Source organism: Rattus norvegicus, chromosome 15 (assembly GCF_021556685.1).
Source record: "Rattus norvegicus strain SHRSP/BbbUtx chromosome 15, alternate assembly SHRSP_T2T, whole genome shotgun sequence".
Lineage (NCBI taxonomy): Eukaryota > Metazoa > Chordata > Mammalia > Rodentia > Muridae > Rattus > Rattus norvegicus.
Genome location: NC_141548.1, coordinates 92,859,452 through 92,879,746, shown reverse-complemented (window position 1 = coordinate 92,879,746; position 20,295 = coordinate 92,859,452). Strand labels below are relative to the sequence as shown.

Sequence of the window (20,295 nt, the reverse complement as noted above, 5' to 3'; positions counted from 1 at the left end):
CAATCCTAGAATGTCAGCCCTTGGGGCTTGCCAGCAAAGGCTCATTCATTATAGCCAACAATCCATGCTGAAAACATCTCAGGAAGATCTCCTGCTGGCATTTAGCACCTCCTGACCTTTACTTTTTTATATCATTTATATTTCACATCGATTTGCTTAATTATGCAATCAATATTACAGTACATATATCATTTGGATTTGTTTCCATGAATTTCTGAAAGTAATACCCACATTACAAAATGTCGATGACTACCAGGACTTGGAATTATCTAGCATATAATAATGACGATCTGGGTAATTCTTAAATTTTCCTATGGCCTTTACTTGTTTAACATTTAGTTTTCATTGAAGATGAATTAGGGTTCCACATTTGAAATTTTAGGAATGTAAATTTTTAACAAAGGCAAGTGGAACAAAATTATGTATATAATTGTTTTAAAATAATATAAAGGAATTCAGGTAAAATTCTGATATAAAAATTAACACCTAATGTAAAACAGAAGCTTGGGAGAACCATTGGCATTTAGTAGGGCTGCGTACTCTTCCAGGTGGTCTGTACTCCATGCACCTGTTACTAGAGCACAGCTGTTCTAAGTCTGTGATCCTCACTTGTTTGGAGGGGGGGTAGCTTAGATATTTTGAATATCAGATATATTGTATATAAGACATTTATACATATTTCACATATAAGATATTTATATTGTGATTAATAACAGTAGTACAATTACAATTATAAAGCAGCAGTGAAATATTTTTAGGGTTGGGGGTCCCCACAGCATGAGTACCACTGGACCAATGAAATGGTTAAATAGAATACTTTCTGATACGTGGAGGCTCCAAAATTAATAAATGTAATTTGATCCAGGAAGAAGAAATGTAAAAGATCTTGATGATCGAATGAGAGTTACATCAATAAACATGACAAACACTAAAACAAAAAGAAACAAAAAACTCTAAACCCCCCCAAAAAAAAAAACAAAAACCAAAACAAAATTTTGAAAGAAGCGAAAAGAGTGAGTTGATTCAGCGGTGTGAATTCTTCTAGGCACGGGTTAACAGAAAGAGGTTGCGATCTGGAGCCTTCAGTGTCCAATTTTGTAGAATTTTAGATTGTACAGAAGCAGACACTTCCAGTCCTCAGCCTGGGGATAGTTAGATAGAAACACTCTGGTGTCAGGCCAAGCCGTATATTCTTAAAGCTGGGCTGTGGCTCTCATGTTTCCTTTCATTGGAGGAAATAAAGATGACATTGTAATTTACATAAAATATCTGACATTAGCACCATTCAGTAAACTATTTCTTTTGTATTTTTGAAATCAGCTACTGCTCTGGTGTTGGTATTTCACGCCAAACTTTCTCTTCTCTAAATTTTAATAGGTCTCCTAGGCTGTGTTCACTTGACCCAACTGCTAATTACATATTCTAACACACATGTCATTTTTCAGAATTAGTGTTTATGTTAAAGTAATTTAAGGATAACCAGCTTCCCCAGAGTCTTAAATGGTAAAACTGAAGTTCAGGGTCACGGATTTCTTGGCAAATCACATCACTAATTGACAAGATGCTTCGTTTTAGAAATTAAAATGAAAACGTAGTGCTGCGTTCCCGCTTTTCTCATCCTTATTTTCTTTACTGAAATACTGTTCTGGGTATTTCTAACATTTTAAAATTTAAAATGGCAAGCGAGCTCTCATTATTTGATAATTTAGCTTAATAGACAATGGGATATTATTTAATTTTCTTTAAAAAATAAACAAATTTAAAGCTTGTAGATATCCTCTTTATGTGTGTGGACAACATTTAATTGGGGCTGGCTCACACATTCAGGCCATTCTCATCAAGATCAAAGCATGGCAGCATTTAGGCAGGCATGAAGGCTGTTAGGGGAAGAATGGCTTCCAGGCAGCTAGGAAGAGGCTATTAAAGCCCACATCCAAATTGATTAACCCACTACAAGGCTATAACTCCAAAACGTGCTACTCCTTGGGCCAAGTATATACAAACCATCACAGGAGGTCTTTCCATCTTCTAGTGTACTCCTCAATATCTTTCTTCAATGTTTTAAAATTTTCATTTTAAAGGTCTATTGTTCCTTAAAGCAGCATTTTAAAATGATTTTAAAAGCCTTAAGATTTCAAAATAAGAGAAAAACTATGCCTGTAGCTAGAAGCCTACATAACTACTCAATATGTGTGAAATCAAGGTTATTGGAGGAGAGTCTTCCACTAATAATTTACTGAAGTACCATAATCCCTACCACCAAACCATAAACATTTGTCCTCATACCCACACAAAAGTATATTCATTACCTCTCAAAAACACAACCTTATAGATATAATATTTCTTCCCATTGTAAAGGATTTTCTTCTGTTATTCCAATTATGATTTCTCTGCTCTCATATCTTCTTTATATCTGGATATGGCATTATAATCCTTATACCAAAAATCTCCTGTCTGACGTTTGTGTAAATATTTGTACCATTTATTTTCTGCCTTGTCAATAAATGCTGGTCACCTGATGGCTGGACAGATGGCAATAGGGTGGAACATCTACCAGCCAGGGGAGGAAAGACATGGGGCAGTGGTTAGGACACTGAGATTGCCAAGAAGAAGAGAAGGTCTGAGAAGACACAATGAGAAAATGAAATACACCTGAAGCCCAAAGACAACGATTAATTAATAATCAGCTTTCATGGTTTTTCGGGTGACAGGTTGCCAGATTAGGTATTAGCGTAAGTCATTCAACTGCCCAGGTACTCAGTTGCAGATTGAAATAGATCTTGATTTCTCTATGTGGTTATTGAGGACAAGCATAAGGTACAGACACGCAGCCACCAGATTTTTTACTGGTTATATTTATATTAAAAACTAATTCATTTTACACAGTTTTGCTTTTCAACAGATAGAGACCGTTACAGAAAACCACAACCAATCCAAATGCAAGGTTGTGGAGCCCAGTCTCAATGACTACATTTAGACAACACTCTGATACGAAAGGCTCAGGGAACATAATGACCATGTGGGCAGAAAGATTGTAAAAGGCAGGAAACCGAGGAGTTTGCTTTAAGATTGTTTCTCATAGTAATATCAGAAGTAATACTCATAAAATCTCACCAAGATGACTGTCTAAACAAGAGCTAATTAGGGATTGATAAGGAATGCCAGCCTGGGTAAAGCCTGATGTCTTAGACTGTAGACGACTGAGGAAAGCTGGAATGGGTAGAATGGAAGTTCAATTGTTTAGTATATATGAATACATATATTGTGCCATAATGTAAAAAAGAGGTCATGAATTTGAAGTGGTGTCAGAAGGAATATATGAAAAGATTTAGATACAGAATGGCTAACCAGAAAATTCTAATTAAAGTATGATATAAAAAATTAAAAATCTATATTCTATGCAATGTTTATATATATATATATATATCTTATATGTTTACTGGATAATGTTATTATATAAATATATCTGCTAACTTTCCAAAGCTTGGTTATAACCAAAATCATTTTAAATACTTTATTTTAGAAAAAGTAAAGCTCAAATTTTACCCAATTTACACATGCATGTCAACATACTATGTATATGTATTTAGTGGAGGTTTTTCAAATTAGCTACTGAGAAGCTTATAAGCAATGACTTATTTCTCAGCATCCTGGCAGCTACAAAAACCTGATGTCAAGTAGAGACTGATTCAATGAGGGCCTGGTTTTAACAAATAATGTTTGTGGTTTTTGGTTTTGGGTTTGGGGTTTTGATTTTTTGTTTATTTGTTTTTCTTTTTGTTTTTATTATGTGGCTTTTTTTTTTTGGCAAAAGCAAGAAAGTTCACTCGCAGTATTTCATAAGGGCGCAGACTCCCTTGAAAGTACTCTGTATCTTTAATCGAATCACTTCCCAATGTTTTTTTTTTTCCTTTTTAGCATCATCACATTGGAGGCTTGCATTTGACCACATGAATAGCACACTACTATACCTACATGGCAATATATAATGTTATAATGCACATATGTATCCATAATGGACATGTGTAGCCATATTCATGAATATATTGTTATATGAACTTAAATAAATATATGTATATATAATTTAAAGATGAAATGAAAATGTAAATCAGCTATACAAACAGACTTGTGTAGTTACATCCTGCTGTTCTCATGTTATAGGACTTGGTCAATTTCTTGAGGATTTTCAGATTTCAGTACTTTTAGGAATAAGTACAGGGCTGGAGAATCCATTGATAAGCAGCTGGCTAGAATATTTGTTTAATTTACAAAATTATATGAAAAAGTTGCTGGTGGTTAATTTCAGAAAATTCAGAGTAAAGCAACATGAAAAAGCAAAACTAGTTCTCTTTACCTCATATTAACAAATATCCACATAATCATTTTTTAATCAAATCACATAATTTGTGAACTTAAACCAATAATGACATTTCATAAAAAGATTACTAATATTTTGCATTTACTTTTTTGCACTGCTGTACAATATTTTCTGATTTTGCCTCATATTTTATGTCTTTGACAAATATCATGTCCTAGAATTCATAACATATTATAAAACTAGTGTTTGTCTCTCCAATTTTAGATACGTAGAAGGCTCAGATTTTTTGTGTTGCTGACACAATTGTTTTAATTAGTTCTGTAGAATATCTGTTACAGATCTTCCATGCCATGATTATTTGAGATGGTTCTAAGAGACTAGTGTGAAGACAGTGGGGGATCATGGAACCCAATTTTGTGACAATGATAAAGAGGACAGTGATAGTCCTTGGGAAGTAGACAGAAGCACTTAATGAGCAATGGTACATTATCTAACATAAAAAATCTAGCACATGTTTAGGGCTCAAATAGGACAGATGATGAAATAAACCTATACATCAAGGCAAGAAAGTTTGATAACTCAGAAAGAAGAAGGAATTTAATGTGGCTGCATCCACACGACAGGAAGCAAATAAACAGGTAATATAGAGTTTTATTGTTGTACATGCAAGTCAACTATATAGTTTTCCAAGTAAGTGTCAAGAACATTTAGATTTAACTATTGTCCAAAATGAGAATATCCATGAGTCTGAAACTGTTATAGCTCATAGTGGAAAGACAGAAGACAGATGTCAGATTATTATGTAAGAAGTTCTCTGGAAAAGCCATATATTTATATATTTATTTACAAGTGTGTGTGTGTGTGTGTGTGTGTGTGTGTGTGTGTGTCTGGGTGTCTGGGTGTGTGTGCGTGTGTGCGCATTTCTCCTTTCAAGTACTTTGGTTGATTTGTATTTCAAAATGAATCCATTGGCCATAACTATAAAATTTGTCTTTTGTCACTTTTCTTTCTAGTAATGAAATTGTACATTCATACATTATTAATAGCAGATCAAAATTCTCTTCTAAAGATTGATGATTGACAGATGAGTTTGGTCACGTTCTGGGCTATGTGGCCAGATGTGCTGGCACTTGCTTTTAACCCCAGAACTTGGGAGGCAGAGTCAGGCAGATCTTTATGAGTTCTAGGCCAGCCTATACTACAAAGTGACTTCCAGAATAGCCAGGACTATTACAAAGAAAAGCCCTATCTTAAAAGAACAAAAACAAACAAACAAACAAAGATTTATGAATGAGGTGTACAGTTTGCCACATCTATGGCAAAACATGAACATGAGTTTAATATTGAATCTTTGACTAATACAGCCCACATATAAGAATAATTTCTGATTTATTGATAAGAAAAATGCCCTGTAGAAATATTCATCATGGGTAAACTTGAGATAAGAAATTCGAGTTTGGTAAAAGATTACCAAAGAGACTTGGGAGATAACTCAGGTGGGAAAGTGATCATTGTGCAAGTGTGTGGTCCTGGGTTCAGATCCCCACATTCTGTTTAGAACAAGCACTGTACAGTGGAGGGGTTGGACATTGAATTAAGAGGATCTCTGATGGTCGCTGGTCAGACCACCTAGTGGAAATGGTGAGCTATGAGCTCAGTGTGAGGATCTGGCTCACAGAACAACCTGGAGACCTCAAGAGATATGCAGCAGTGATGAAATCTTCTCATGCATGTAAACGCATGAGCATATGCACACACACTTGAGTACGCATACATACAGAAGAAAAATACATACTCATGATGGTATGTGCAATAATTTACATGATTATTCAAATTGCATTAAAGTAACTCTACAGCTTGATTACAGGAGTTCAAGATTTTTCTTTTTTGGGAGTACATATTTTTGATGGCAAAAGGCTGATCCTATGATTGACTGTTAATTTTGAAGTAATTTAATGCTACAGACTAAATAGAAGCATGATTAGTATGGTTAATTTTATTATAATTCCTCAATTTCCAGTAATTCACTTATATTTATAATTTATTATTTTGGGGAAATTAAAGTAAAAATTATAAAAATCTCGGTTTTCAACTTCTGAAGTCATAAAAGAGCTAAGAAAAATGTTCTTAATTCTACACATTGATAATGCACAGCAGGAACAGGACAACTCGACTATTTTAGAATATATTTAAAGATAGTTTCAAATGGTATAATTTAAGATCCCCTTTCCACAAAAGTATACTGGAATAAATGATACATGGTTACTATGATAGATTTTAAAATTAAAGAGTGTCACTAGTACAAAATACCTTTATAACTTGTGATTATTTTACAACCTATTTGATATTCCAGAAGCATCTGCCCAAGTCTTAAACCTATTTCATTTTATATTTTGGTTACAGTTCTGTGATAGCCAGGGTAGAGCATTTAATTCCTTGGTATAGTGCCCAGTGATGATGATGATGATGATGATGATAAATTGTTATTATTATATTATATTATTATTGCTCTTGTTGTTTGTTGTCATTGTATCATAAGAGAGACCAATACAGTATTTATATTTGAACAGTACCAGAGTCTGAGTTTTGGGGTTGAATCATTCTCAAATTTATGAGAAACCACCAAATTGCCTTCTAACGTGGCTATACAGGTTTGTAATTCCACCAGCAATGGAGGAATGTTCCCCATGCTCCTCATCCTCATCAGCACGTGCTGTCACATAAGGCTTTATTATTATTATTATTATTATTATTATTATTATTATTACTATTATTATTATTATTGCCATTCTGAAGGGTGGAGAAAGAACATAAATTGATAGGTTGATAGGAGGCATCTCTGGGACTAGAAGGAGACCTGGAACCGAAGAATTCCCAGGAGTCTATGAGGGTGACCCTTGCTGAGACTTCTAACAACAGGGGATGTGAAGCTGGAGGTGACCACCTCCTGTAACCAGGCAGGAATTGCAGTGAAGGGAGGGGAAAATCAACCTACCCACAACCTTCAATCCAAATTTTCTCCTGCCTACAAGATGTGCAGGGGCAAATATGGAGCAGAGACTGAGGAAACTGCCAACCAATGACCAGCCTAATTTGAAACCCTACCACATGGGGGAGCGCCAGCCCCTAACACTATTAACGATGTGCTGCTGCGAATATTGCAGACAGGAGTTTATTATGAAACAGTAGATAGAAACAGATTCAGAGACCCACAGCAAAACATCAAGGTGAGTTCTGAGAATCTTGTGGAACTGTTTGGGATAAGATTGAGTGAGCCAGAGGGGTCAAAGACACTCCATGAGGGATCACAGAAACTGATCCCCAACCAAAGTGCACACAGCACTGAACCTGGGCCCCATATTCATTTGTAGCAGATTGCAGCTTGGTCTTGATGTGGGTACCCTAACTATTGGAGAAGGCTCTGTCTTGGACCCTCTTGCCTGTGTTTGGATCTGCTTCCCCTAGACAGATTGCCTGGCTGTGCCTCGGTGAGCAAGAATGTTCTAGGTTCTGCAGTTATTTAATGTGCATGGCAGTGTGTTTTCCAAGGGTGTTCCCCCTTCGTTAAGGAGAAGGGGGAGAAGAAGGGGGGAGGGCTACAAGTGGGATAGAAAGTGAATAAATAAATTAATTAATGAAAAAAATTGTATCGTTTTAGTGATGATGGGGGCTACTAATCTGGCATAACACACCTGTGGATGTCAGGTTGTAGCTAATGTGAGTCCTATCTCTTCTTTCGTTTTGTTGGTTCAAGTATCCAATTCATGTTGTCATGCTTGGTGGCAAGAGCCCTTACCTGCTGACCCAGGAGCCTACCGCCAAAAAGGGGAGATGAAATGTTAAAAGTGTCTCAAATAAAATGTCAGTTATTAGACAATATCAAAGTTGCTAAAGGATCTGAGATAACTATGCTCTGTTCAGTTGAGTAAACTTCCTGTTACTGATTCAAAAGCTTTTCATGAGAAATGAATTGGTAAGGTACAAACATTCTCCCTTAGTCCGGAAGAATATAGAAGATCCATTCTCCCAAAGAATAATATTCATTCTGTATCAATAAATAAAAACAAGGAAGGGTTAAGTAGAAATGTATTTCTATATGATGTGGGAATTATGCAGCTTGAATAAAAGAAAGCACAGAGGGCATAGAAGAACATTGTACTGGGGTGATTTATGAGTAAACAGGAATGCTGGAAAAACTGATACTATGCAGAGTCTTGAAGGATGCAAAGAGAAGAAGGCAGGCTACCCCAGAAGGAGGAAGTTCAAAGACAGTCGTCAGAAATTCTAGAGTGAAAATTCACTTGAATCTCATTAAGAGTAAATGAATCTCCAAGTGCTTGCTGAGAAATGAGCTCAGGACCACTGGAAGAGCAGTCAGTGCTCTTAACCACTGAGCCATCTCTAAACCAAAGAGTTCACATGGAGGGACCCATGGCTCCAGCTGCAGAGGAAGGCCTTGTCAGGCACCAATGGGAGGAGAGGCCCTTGGTCCTGTAGCTCAATGCCCCAGTATAGGGATTGCCAGGACGGAGAGGCAGAAGGGAGAGGGGTGAGCATCCTCTTAGAAGCAGGGGAAGGGAGGATCGGATAAGGGTTTCCAAAGGGGAAAACGGGAAAGGAGATAACATTTGAAATGTAAATAAAATATCCAACTAAAAAAAGAATCATACACAGAGCAAAGCATTGGTTTCAGCGTATGAAAAGCAATGTTTTCTTTCTTTTTTTTATCTTGGATCTTTTTAAAAAGTTGTTTCTGCTAAAAAATCATTGATTTCTTACTATGGCCCATAAAGGAGCACAAAAGTATAAACATTTGTATTTTTGCCTCCAGTTTACCTCTGTCTCCTTTGCTATGTGTCACCTGCTCAGCTCTCACAGAGTCATGATAATCACGCAAGGCAGAGCAGTCTAATCTATCATATTCTTATTCTATGCTGACAGCACAGACATAAGTCTATGCCATAAAGCCCAGTCACCGTGGATTCAGGAACCAACATAAACAGCCTATCAGGACAGAAAACCTTTCTAGAGTTATCCATAATGGTGATGTTGTGCTCAAAGGCAGAACCAGTCATCTCCTGGGGTCCACAGATGATCTTTTTACGAGATGACAGTGACAAGGACAATTTCACAGAGTTATTATTGAGTCACAGACCTATGTCGTACAACCTAGACCAGAACTGCTTAAGGATATAAATTGTTTCCCCTTAACCCCTAACTTTCCTCTATTTTAAGCCAAGCTAGTGCCAGGGCTAAAATGTGGACTTGGATCACAGAAGTCTCTCTATTTATCCCTGTTTCTAAACTGGCCACATGAAATGAATCCCTTTTTGCTCTTCACAATAACTCATCTCTTTAAATAATAATTGATCTCCCTATCCAATTAATAGTTGATGGTCTACCACTGCCACTACAATATTCCTGATGATATTTTACTAACATGTTATTCCATTCAGGTCTGTATTCTTCTTCAGTCAATTCAGTTTTGACTTTTGAACTGTTTTTCAATTGATAAGAATAGATTTAGACAGACCTTCAGTCATGCATTTTAGTGATACCCTATTTCACATCCTTTAGCCTTTCCCAATATCCCTAATTGTGTTGATACACAGCACTTTCTGCTTTCTATTCATAGAGATTTTAAACATTTCATCTATATAAACTTTCTGGGATGTGTTTCCCAGTGCTCACATCTTCTTATCTCATGGAAAAACAGAACCGAATAAACATGGTTGTTTACCATTTCTACCTTGTGATCACCATATACAGCTCAGTATGCACAGCAGTATGTCATCTGTCTGTCCAGATTCACTGCAACTGAAATGAGGTCTTGTATACCAAGTTCCATTTCTGAAATGTGACTGCAACCCACTTTCTAGAATGTATTTAATATGAAAAAATTAATTTAACAACACATTTCTCTACCGCTACAATAATACTAACCTCTAATTCAGTACAATTTTTATATATCATTGCATTGGGTTTGTCTATCTATCTTGGACAAAAAGCAAACAGAAATACATTTCTTCTGAGAAGCATTCATCTTTCTAGATGTGAAAATTTCTTAGTCACTGTCACTATTTGAAGAATAGTTCACTACTTTCCTAACTCATTGTTTCAATATATTTCTTAACGTATAAAATTTGGATTGTCCCTGTTGAATTTCTCCAGCAATAACTGGGAGAGGTAAACTAAACATTTTCCAGTTCTCACAAAAAAGGTATCTCTACCATAGTGGGGCTCAATGCTTCACTGAAATGAAAATTCTGGGTTTCTGTATATTTTGCTATTTGCCTTCAGCAGATATGATGTTTACTTTCCTGAGAGTTCATCTTCGATTCACCCCTCCTCCTCTGTACTGCTCCTTCCCTTCAAGTTATAATTTAATTTTCTTTCAATTTGACTTACTACTTCTCACTTATTTTCTAGTTGATTATAATTTGGTGTTAATTTAGCAGGTGATTATTATGTAAATTTATTAAGTCCATGGATTCATTTTTCACTTAAAATTTACATTTTTATAGTATTGACTTTTCATGAATTACAAAGCTAAATATAAATAGTATTGATATTGTTAGTATTAGTAAATATTTTAAAAAACCTATCTTTAAGTCTTTAGAATGTGTGATACAAGAAAAGATGATTCTGTAGTACTTCAGACTTTCAGTATCAACACCAGAGGGTAAAACAGATACAAAAAAAAAATTTGTATTATGTTTCTCTCCCTTACATTTTTCAAACTACTAATATATGACACATACACACCCGTGTGTGTGATGAACATGCCACTGCCATTATAAATAATATGATAAAGGAAAAGGTAGGGTAAAGATTATAGATACTCCTATTCATAGTGACAAACTTGTCAGAGGACTCTGTTTAAGACATTAGAGTTGCCATATTTCTCTTTAAAGCAACGAGCAGATCATACACACCTGAAATACCTTCTCTTTAACAAATATTTTAACACTTTTCCTGGCAGCAGTGTTCTTGTTTCCTTAATGACTATTTGTGGTTTCATAATTCTGCAACAGTTCTAAGGACTTACCAAGACCTGGCATTGAAATTTATAGGTACAAACCACAGAGGTGAGCAACCTGATCTCATGGGCTTGTTTTCCACTTCAAGTTTGTACTCAAACCTTTCATTATCTTCCCTTCTGCTGTCACCTATCTGGATCTATTTGTCATCATTTGCATAATTAAATCTGCCATTCCTGACAGTCTAAACAAATGTTACTATACTCCAACTTTTGGCTGTAAGATATAAACACATGTAGTCTTCTAAGTTCAGACACAAATTGCCATGGTATAATTGTGAAAAAATGTGCTAAATTTAATGGACTTAACAAATTCCTGGGTGTGACAAATTCAAAGAATCAAGAAGACCAAAATTTTCAGGCACAAATGGCCAATATATTTTGAAACATAGCTTTTTGATTAAATTTGTTTCTTAGCATTTCTATTTGCACTCAAGTGCAACAAGAGTTTCAGAGGATTAAGACTCTTCCATGAGATCATCATTAACACGATCTTCACACTTTCAATAATACACATCAGGGTTTTCAAGTTTATGAAGTGTGATGGAGCAGCAGATATCAAAGGAACATCTTGTACTCTGTATTGAAATAATTTGCCTGAAAGCAGGCCACCTTGCCCCCAAAGACAGGTTAAATCACCTACCAGTCTACTTTAATTCTCCTTCTTCTCAATCTTACTTCTTTAGCATCTATAGCCTGACTCCACTTCTGGAATCCATTAAACGTTTCATAAGCCCTGTACAAGTACCTGCTCCTTTCCATATGACCTAAATTAACTCAACTCCCCTTGACAAGCACGATTCGAAGGAAAAGCTCAGTTCTCCCTTATAAAGCTCATCTGAAGGAGTGGGTAAAGATGCTTTTAGGTAATAAAATTCTGCAATCTGGCAATCACAACTTTTATTAACTGGCATACCCTAAAGATTTTTTAGCACACAGCTTGCGAGACATTGATTTGCTTTGGTAATATTACTAAATTCTCCAAGTAAAATCCTTTACTGACTAGTAAGTTAGGAAAAAACGACGAAGTACAATACATCGTTATTGCATGTATATGTTTAAGTTAAGCATATAGCCCCAATTAAAACTGAAATTTACAAATGACATTTTCAAGGCTATATACAGTTTAAAAGGGTTTGAAAGATTTTTTCCTTCAGTAAGTTTTCTTATTGTTATATTGCTGAACAAGTAATGCACAAGTCTTATTATATTTTTCTTTTTACATTTTCAATTTTAATTCTTACTTCGTAGTCCAATACTTTGAATATTTTCTCATATCTTACAACAAACACAAAAAACTGGGGTGCATCATCGCAAGCATTTTTTTGTGAAAACTCTTATAAGAGGCTGGTAGGCTGATCAGAGGTTCAGGGTGCTTACAACAGAGGTCCAATGACATCAGTTCATTCCCTGCAAGCAATGTCAGCTGAAAATAGAGACTCAGTGCCACAGAATTATCCCTAGACCTGAGATGCTTCTTATGTGCATAGTCCAAGTCCTCCACTAACATACATCACAAACACTGGAACACAGACAAACACATCCTCTCAGACATACACATGTAGACACATAGCAATAATAATCAGTGCAATCAAGTTTATGTAATAAAAGATTCTCATAGGATTGGAAACATGAACAAAATATGTCATCAACCTCAAAAATTTAAAGGAGAACAATGTATTGTTACTTAGGAGAATACCTATGAGGAAGTATTTAATTTCTTTTATTCCAAATTATGTATTTACTTATCTCTCTATTTATTAATTGTACATAAGTATTCAACTTCTTTTTTCTCCATGTATCTATGTGACATCCTATGACTGACTTCACACTCCTAATCCCCACCTCACACAGTCCTTTTCACCGTCTCCCCTCCATTTCTTCTCTGAGAGGGTGGAGGGTCCCTGGTATCCTCCTACCCTGGTACATCAAGTTTCTACAAGGCTAGGCACATACCTTCACACTGAGGCCAGACAAGTCATCCCAGCTAGAATTTATTCCACAGACAAGCCCCAGCTCCAATTATGGGATCCACAGGAAGACTGAGCAGAACATCTACTTCGTATGTGTGGGGGACATAGATGCAGACATTGTGTGTTCTTTGATTGGTGGTTTAGTCTCTGAGTCCCCAAGTGTCCAGATTAGTTGACTCTGTTGGTCTTCTTGTGGAGTTTCAACCTTTCCTGGGTCTTCATTCCCTCCTCTAAATTGTCCATTAGAGTCCCTGACCTCCGTCCAATATGTGATTGTGGGTCTCTGCCTCTGTTTCAGTCATTTGCTGGGTGGAGCCTCTCAGAAAGAAAAAAAAAAAGTTATGCTAAGCCCCTGACTGCAAGCAAAACAGAGTATCATTAATAGTAATGGGGATTGGTGTGTGACCAAGGGATGGGTCTCATTTGGGTTAGTTATTGGTTGACCATTCTTTCGGTTTCTGCTCCATCTTTCCTTGTGTCCTTGTGTTCACAAATTTAGGGTCAAAAATGTTGTGGGTTATTCCTCTTGGCTAAGAGAGGTGGATTCTTCCCCCTGCTATGAGTCTCAGTTAAAGTGACCTCATAGATGGACCCTGTCCCTCCAGGTCTCCAGCATGTCCTAGGAATGCCCCATCATCCCAACACTCACCAGCTGCAGATTTCCATTCATTCTTCTGGTCCTTTAGCCCCCTTTCAGGTCTCTCCCTATACTTGACCCTGAATACTCCCGTTGCCCTCCCCATCCGATCACCCATCCAGTTTTCCACCACCATTTTCTTCCTAGGACTATTTCATACCCCCTTCTAAGTGAGACTCACACATCCACAAACCCTCAGAAGCTAAACACAAAGGACGATGTAAGCTAAGTTTTCAATTTTTAAAATTATCATTATTTTTTCTAATTCAGGAACATTATTATTTTCTCTGGGGGAATTTAATATTTATAAAATGTTCCTTGTAGGAAAAAGAAGAATGCATACAAGATTTTTGAATCTCTTGCTATTTTAAAATATCTTTTGAATGCATATTTAAAAATTTGGTCCTCATAATTGTATAAAGGTTAATTCAGTACTAGCATATTAATATATTTATGTGAACAGTTTCAAGATTCTTATCATTTCCAGTTATCACACAAACGATAATTAGTAATAATTATATTGAAATAATTATACAAATTTTAGTTTCCAGTTATAAAATAATTGAAATTAAATTGCTCTTATAATTAATTACAGTAAAGATGATAGCTTTTATATAAAATGTCATGTTGCTAAAAGAAAATTTAGCTTTATAGTATAAATTATTCTCTTTATAAAGAATGCTTAATGGAAGAAGGGAATAGTGGGGCTTACTGCTTGCCCATAGGATGGCTCTTAATTTGGGTTAGTTATTGGTTGCCCATTCCCTCAGTTTCTGCTCCATTTTTGTCCCTAGTACCTATCCAAGATATAATAGGATATTATCGCAAATAATGCTCTGATTAAACAATAGATTTCCAGACGTTTGCTCCCCATCGTATGATTATATTCATGTATTGACAGTTCTGAAATGATAAATAAAACATCCAGCATAACTGAACTTGTAAAACATGAAAAAGTGTTGAATGTGTGTAATGGCACCATCTAATTCTTTTTAATTTATATGACCTCCAAAATAAACGTAAATTTCTTATTATTTTAGGTGTCCCTTGAAATATATACACACAGAACACATTTTGATACCTAAACACAGATAATTTTTACCTCGACAAGCATTAGATACTAGGTTCTATAATATAAGAAAAACTAATATCAGAACAAATTGTGAAATAATGCAGATATATTATAATCCTTAAAGGGTTTTCATCATACATTGAAGTGTTACCCTTGATAATAGTCTTCACTTCTTTTTTTTACTCTAACTGGCATGAAATACACTGAACCAAAACAATACCAAAAGTCAATGGACAAAATGTTTAGTTTGTTTCTCTGTTCAATAGTGAAATACAGCATGGCTCCTTCTGGAAAGGCAAAATGTTAAGATTTGGAACTGCTGGCGAGTGGCAAAGTCCAATACTGCTTTAACCCTTTTTTCTTTTATATAGTTCCCAGGCTACCAGACAAGCCATTGTGCCAGCTACATTGGATGGGTCTTCATTCCTTCTTTAATCTACTAAACATACACCCCCACACACACACTCATGCCAAGAACTGTTTTCCCAGGTGAACCTAAATCTATCAGGTTGGGCTTTGGTGTTTGCCATCACAGAAGGATTTAAGATTTGTTAGTGAGCTTTCTACAGCTATATGTTAAACAAACAGAGAACAACCAAAAAGCCAAAAGTTCATTCAGCTCATTTTTTCAGAAGTAATACACCCTTGGGCTCCATTAAAGCATAAGAGAGAGAGAACATTTCACAGAGATCCCTCTGTTTTCAACTGGAAGCAAAGATAGCAGGTACAAGGGCAAAATAGAGGTCACCAGGACATGAACTTTCTTCAACAAGGTCCTAAATTTCTCAGGTGAGGCCCCATTCCCCTTCAACCAGCCCCATCCTCTAATGTTCTGCCACCTCCCAAATCCTGTTCAACTTTGAGTTTTGCAATAGATCAATCCATGTATAGGAGCAGAGTCCAAGTAACAGATTCTTGTCAAAACCCCATCAGCAAGCAATCAAGTTCCTATCACATTAACCTACTTAGGACATTCCTCAACACAGTATCATCTTTAGGAATGTTTAATATTAGCTCTAGACTGATGATTCTTCTTGTCTTTACTTGTTCCTCCAAACAACTTCCCATTCCAAACAATCCTATTCTTTTCCTGGAAGGAAAGTGCAGTCATCTGAATAAAAACAGCCTCCAGAAACACACATATTTGGATGCATGGTCTCCAGTTAGTTTCCCAGTTTCAGGAAGAGTTTTTCTATATTTATAGGATGCAAGTAAGTACAATGATACACTGAATCTGGATTAGATAGGGTCTTCCTTTGCTTTATGGAGATATAACCTGAAAAAGAAAACCCCAAGACCTTGGGTAGATAGGGATGGAACCACCTACCCATGTCAAAATCTTTTTTTTTCATGCTCCAAGTTTTAACACCCTCTGATTGTTCCATATCCAATACCTAAACCTTCACGCACCAGAACGTTAAAGTCCCTGGGGCCTCCAGTCTCTTGAGGATTAGGTGAATTTTCTCTGACTGAACCCCGACCCAGCTGTACTCTGCTGTATACATGTTGGGGTCTCATATCAGCTGGTGTATGTTGCCTGGTTAGTGGCCCAGTGTCTGAGAGAACTCAGGGGTCCAGGTTATTTGAAGTCCCTCTACAGGGTTGCCCTCCTCCTCAGCTTCTTCTAGATTTTCTCTAATTCAACCAGAGGAATCAGAAGCTTCTGTTCATTGGTTGGGTGTACATATCTGCATCTGACTCTTTCAGCTACTTGTTGGGTCTTTGGGAGGGCAGTCATGACAAGCCCCTGTATGTGAGCACTCCATAGCCTAAGTAATAGTGTCAGGCCTTGGAAATTTCCATTGAGCTAGATCCTACTTTGTGCCTGTCACTGGAAGTTCTTTTCCTCAGGCTCCTTTCCATTTCCATCCCTGCAGTTCTTTCAGACAGGAAAAATTATGGGTCAGAGTTTTGAGTGTGGGATGGCAACCCTATCCCTCATTGATGCCCTGTCTTTCTGCTGGAGGTAGGGTCTACAAGTTTCTTCTCCCGACTGTAGGGCATTTCATCTAAGGTCCTTTCCTTTGAGTCCTGAGAGTCTCTCTTCTCCCAGGTCTTTGGTACATTCTGGAGGGTCCCCTCAACCTACCTCCTGAGATTGCCTGTTTCCATTCTTTCTGTTGGCTCTCAGAGTGTCAGTCCTTTTCCCCTACCCAATACCAGATCATGTTTCCCTCTTTGTCCCCCTCCTACTCCATCCCCTTTCCCTCCCAGGTCCCTCTCTTCTCCCTTGAGGTGTCCTCACTTGGGCCCTTCAGCTTGCTGAACTTTTTGAGTTCTGTGGACTGTATCTTGGGTACTCTGTACTTTTTTCTTTGGGTAATATCTATTAGTGAGTGCATGCCATGCATGGCCTTTTGGGTCTGAGTTACGTCACTAAGTATGATATTTTCTACTTCCATCCATTTGCCTGCAAAACTCAGGATGTCCTAGTTCTTAATAGATGAGTAGTATTCCATTGTGTGAAGCTACCCCAAGATTCCACCTTATACCAATCAGAATGGCTAAGATCAAAATCTCAAGTGACAACACATGTTGGTGAGAATGTGGAGAATGAGGAACACTCCTTTAGTGGTAGGATTGCAAACTGGTTAAACCACTCTAAAAATCAATCTGGAGGTTCCTCAGAAAAGTGGAAATAGATCTACCTGAAGATCCAGCAATACTAATCTTGGAAATATACCCCCAAATTGCCCTACCATGCCAGAGGGGCACATGTTTGACTATGTTTATAGAGGCCTTGTTTGTGATAGCCAGAAGCTGTAAACAATCTTACAATGAGATGAACGGATACAGAAAATGTGGTCCATGTCAAATATTTAACCCAGAATTGTTCCTCCTAAAGGAAAGACAAGGACAAAAAGTGGAGCAGAGATTAAAGTAATGGCCATCCAGAGACTGCCTCACCTTGGGATCCGTCCTGTCTGCAGACAGCAAACCCCAACGCTATAGAAGTGCTTGCAGAACAAAGCCTAATACAGTTGTCTGCTGAGAGTCTCTGCCTGCATCTGCCTAAGACAGATACAGACACTCACAATCAACCATTGGACAGAGCCTTGGGACCACAGTGGATGAGTTAGGGGAAAGACCAAAAGAATTGAAGGGGATTGCAAACCCCATAGGAAGAACACCAATATCAACTAGGCAACTGGACCTCTCAAGGCTCCTAGGGGCTAAACCAAAAACCAAATGGTATATATGAGTGGGTCCATGGTTCATGCTACATAAATAGCAGAGGATGACCTTGTCTGGCATCAATGGGAGGGAAGGTGCTTGCTTGGTCACTTACTGGCTTATTTTCCCATTAAAGGAGGTGCTAGAGAAATGACATGGATGTGGGAGGGTGAGGGAGAACACAATTAAAGGCAAAGAGGAAGGGGTGGCAAAGAGGGTTTTTTGAGGTGATACTAGGAAAGAGGACAACATTCAAAATGTAAATAAAATAATTAATAAAAATTATTTCATAATTCAGTTTTAGGTATGTTGGTTATTATTATAAGAGAATGAGCCTTTTTCTTTAGACAAAAATGGGGAATTGTTGTAATGTTAAAATTTGTACCTTATTAGAGAATTGTCAGATTTAAAAGATTTTGGTGGGTGAACTTTGTTCCTTGTTTTATAATTATAGATTAAATAAATTAGTTATGGCCAATTACTGGAGGGGTTAGAGGTAGGTAGGTTCTGAATTACCTGGTTCAGGGTGGAGAAGAGAGGGGAGAAGGAAGAGAATGAAAGGAGAGGAGGAAGCAACCACCATGAGGGGAAATGGATCATGAATACATGGCCAGGAGAAGCAGCTAGTATCTGGGGTATGAGACTGGGGAGGTAGCCAGGCCAGTAGTTAGAAGAGTAGACTAGGGCTCCCCTCCCCAGGGATTGTAAAAGCCAACTAAAATAGCCATAGTCTGAGTCTCATTTATTCATAAGATGTTCTGGGGCAAGATTAGATTGATTATGCTACAATCCAGTTACTTCACATATTTAAATTCAATATTAATAGCATAATTTTGATTGCAAATGAAGAGTCCAGCCACAATTCTTCCAAAAAAACCTTTTCTGCATTGAGTATAATTTACAGATAATTTTCTTATGTCAAATTCCTATCCTTGACAATATACAGAGAAGAAAATAATCACTAACATTTCATATTTCTTTGGTATTTCACTTAATGTGAATAAGACAATGAAACAGATTTAAATCCAAGATGTATATGTAACTGTAGTGGGGTATATAGTATTCAGTATGGGCCCTGTATAACAGGACTTAAAATTGAGCATGATAACCATATAAACAAATACATCTAGGGGGAACATAGTTTTATGTAGTGATATCTGAAAATGAATCAGATCCAAGAATATATTAGTAGAAGAAATGCAATCTCCAAGACCATCTGTAAGCTATATATTCTAGTCTTCCCCATAAACTCAGTGTGCCAGATGAGGAATAAACAAGGTTTAAGTTTGTGAGTAAAAGAAGCCAGAACAGCAAAGAGATAATGGGTCAGGTAGACAGCTTTGAAAAATAAATGACATAATAGTTTAGTGCAATTCTTGGCTCAACAAAATTAACACATGTTTTATAAACACATGAAAGGCATGATTTTAAATATAAGTAACAGGAATTACGTCTTTTGTATACTAGCTATAAGAAACTTGACATTTTATTCCATTGAGGGTGGCTTTGCTATCTAGAACACAGTATGAGGTAGCACTATAGCAGTTTCTTTTTTTTTTTCTGCTATAGCAGTTTCTAATGCTAAAAATCATCATTTAAATTGAGAGATCAGATATAGTCTATGTATTTAGCATTTTGCCTTTATTTATTTGATGATTATAGTTTATCAGCATTACCATTAACATCTTTCTCTCCCATATCAAACTAACTCTTATTATATCTTGTGACATTGCTACAACTAAATAGATTCCAAATATTACAATGCTATATCATCAGGTGTTAACAATATTTATGCCTACTAATTCATATTTTGGTACAGAATTTGTCAAAAGTTACAGCCACTCAATAAAAAAAATTGTCTGAAAACTACAAAAAGAGGTAATGTTCAATAAAAACAATACCAAGATTAAATTTTGCAAAGTACTATAAGATATTGCATCAAAATACTTGGATATTCAAATAGCAATTGATAAGTAAAATTGAAACATTTACTATTTTTATTATCCTTTTTTAAAAGAAAAAAAGTCAGGGTGAAATGCCAAGTATTAGTTCTTTATTTGTTCCTTGAAAATAGTAATTGGA

General features: G+C 36.6%; 1 long non-coding RNA gene across 1 annotated transcript in view; it reads right to left on the bottom strand.

The window, feature by feature from the left end:
- Positions 1–20,295, bottom strand: part of LOC134482009 (uncharacterized) — a 57,227-nt gene that overhangs the window by 26,281 nt on the left and 10,651 nt on the right. Inside the window, exon 2 of the long non-coding RNA XR_015639149.1 lies at positions 13,314–13,646. This is a non-coding gene — a long non-coding RNA (uncharacterized LOC134482009). The remainder of the gene's footprint in view (positions 1–13,313; positions 13,647–20,295) is intronic.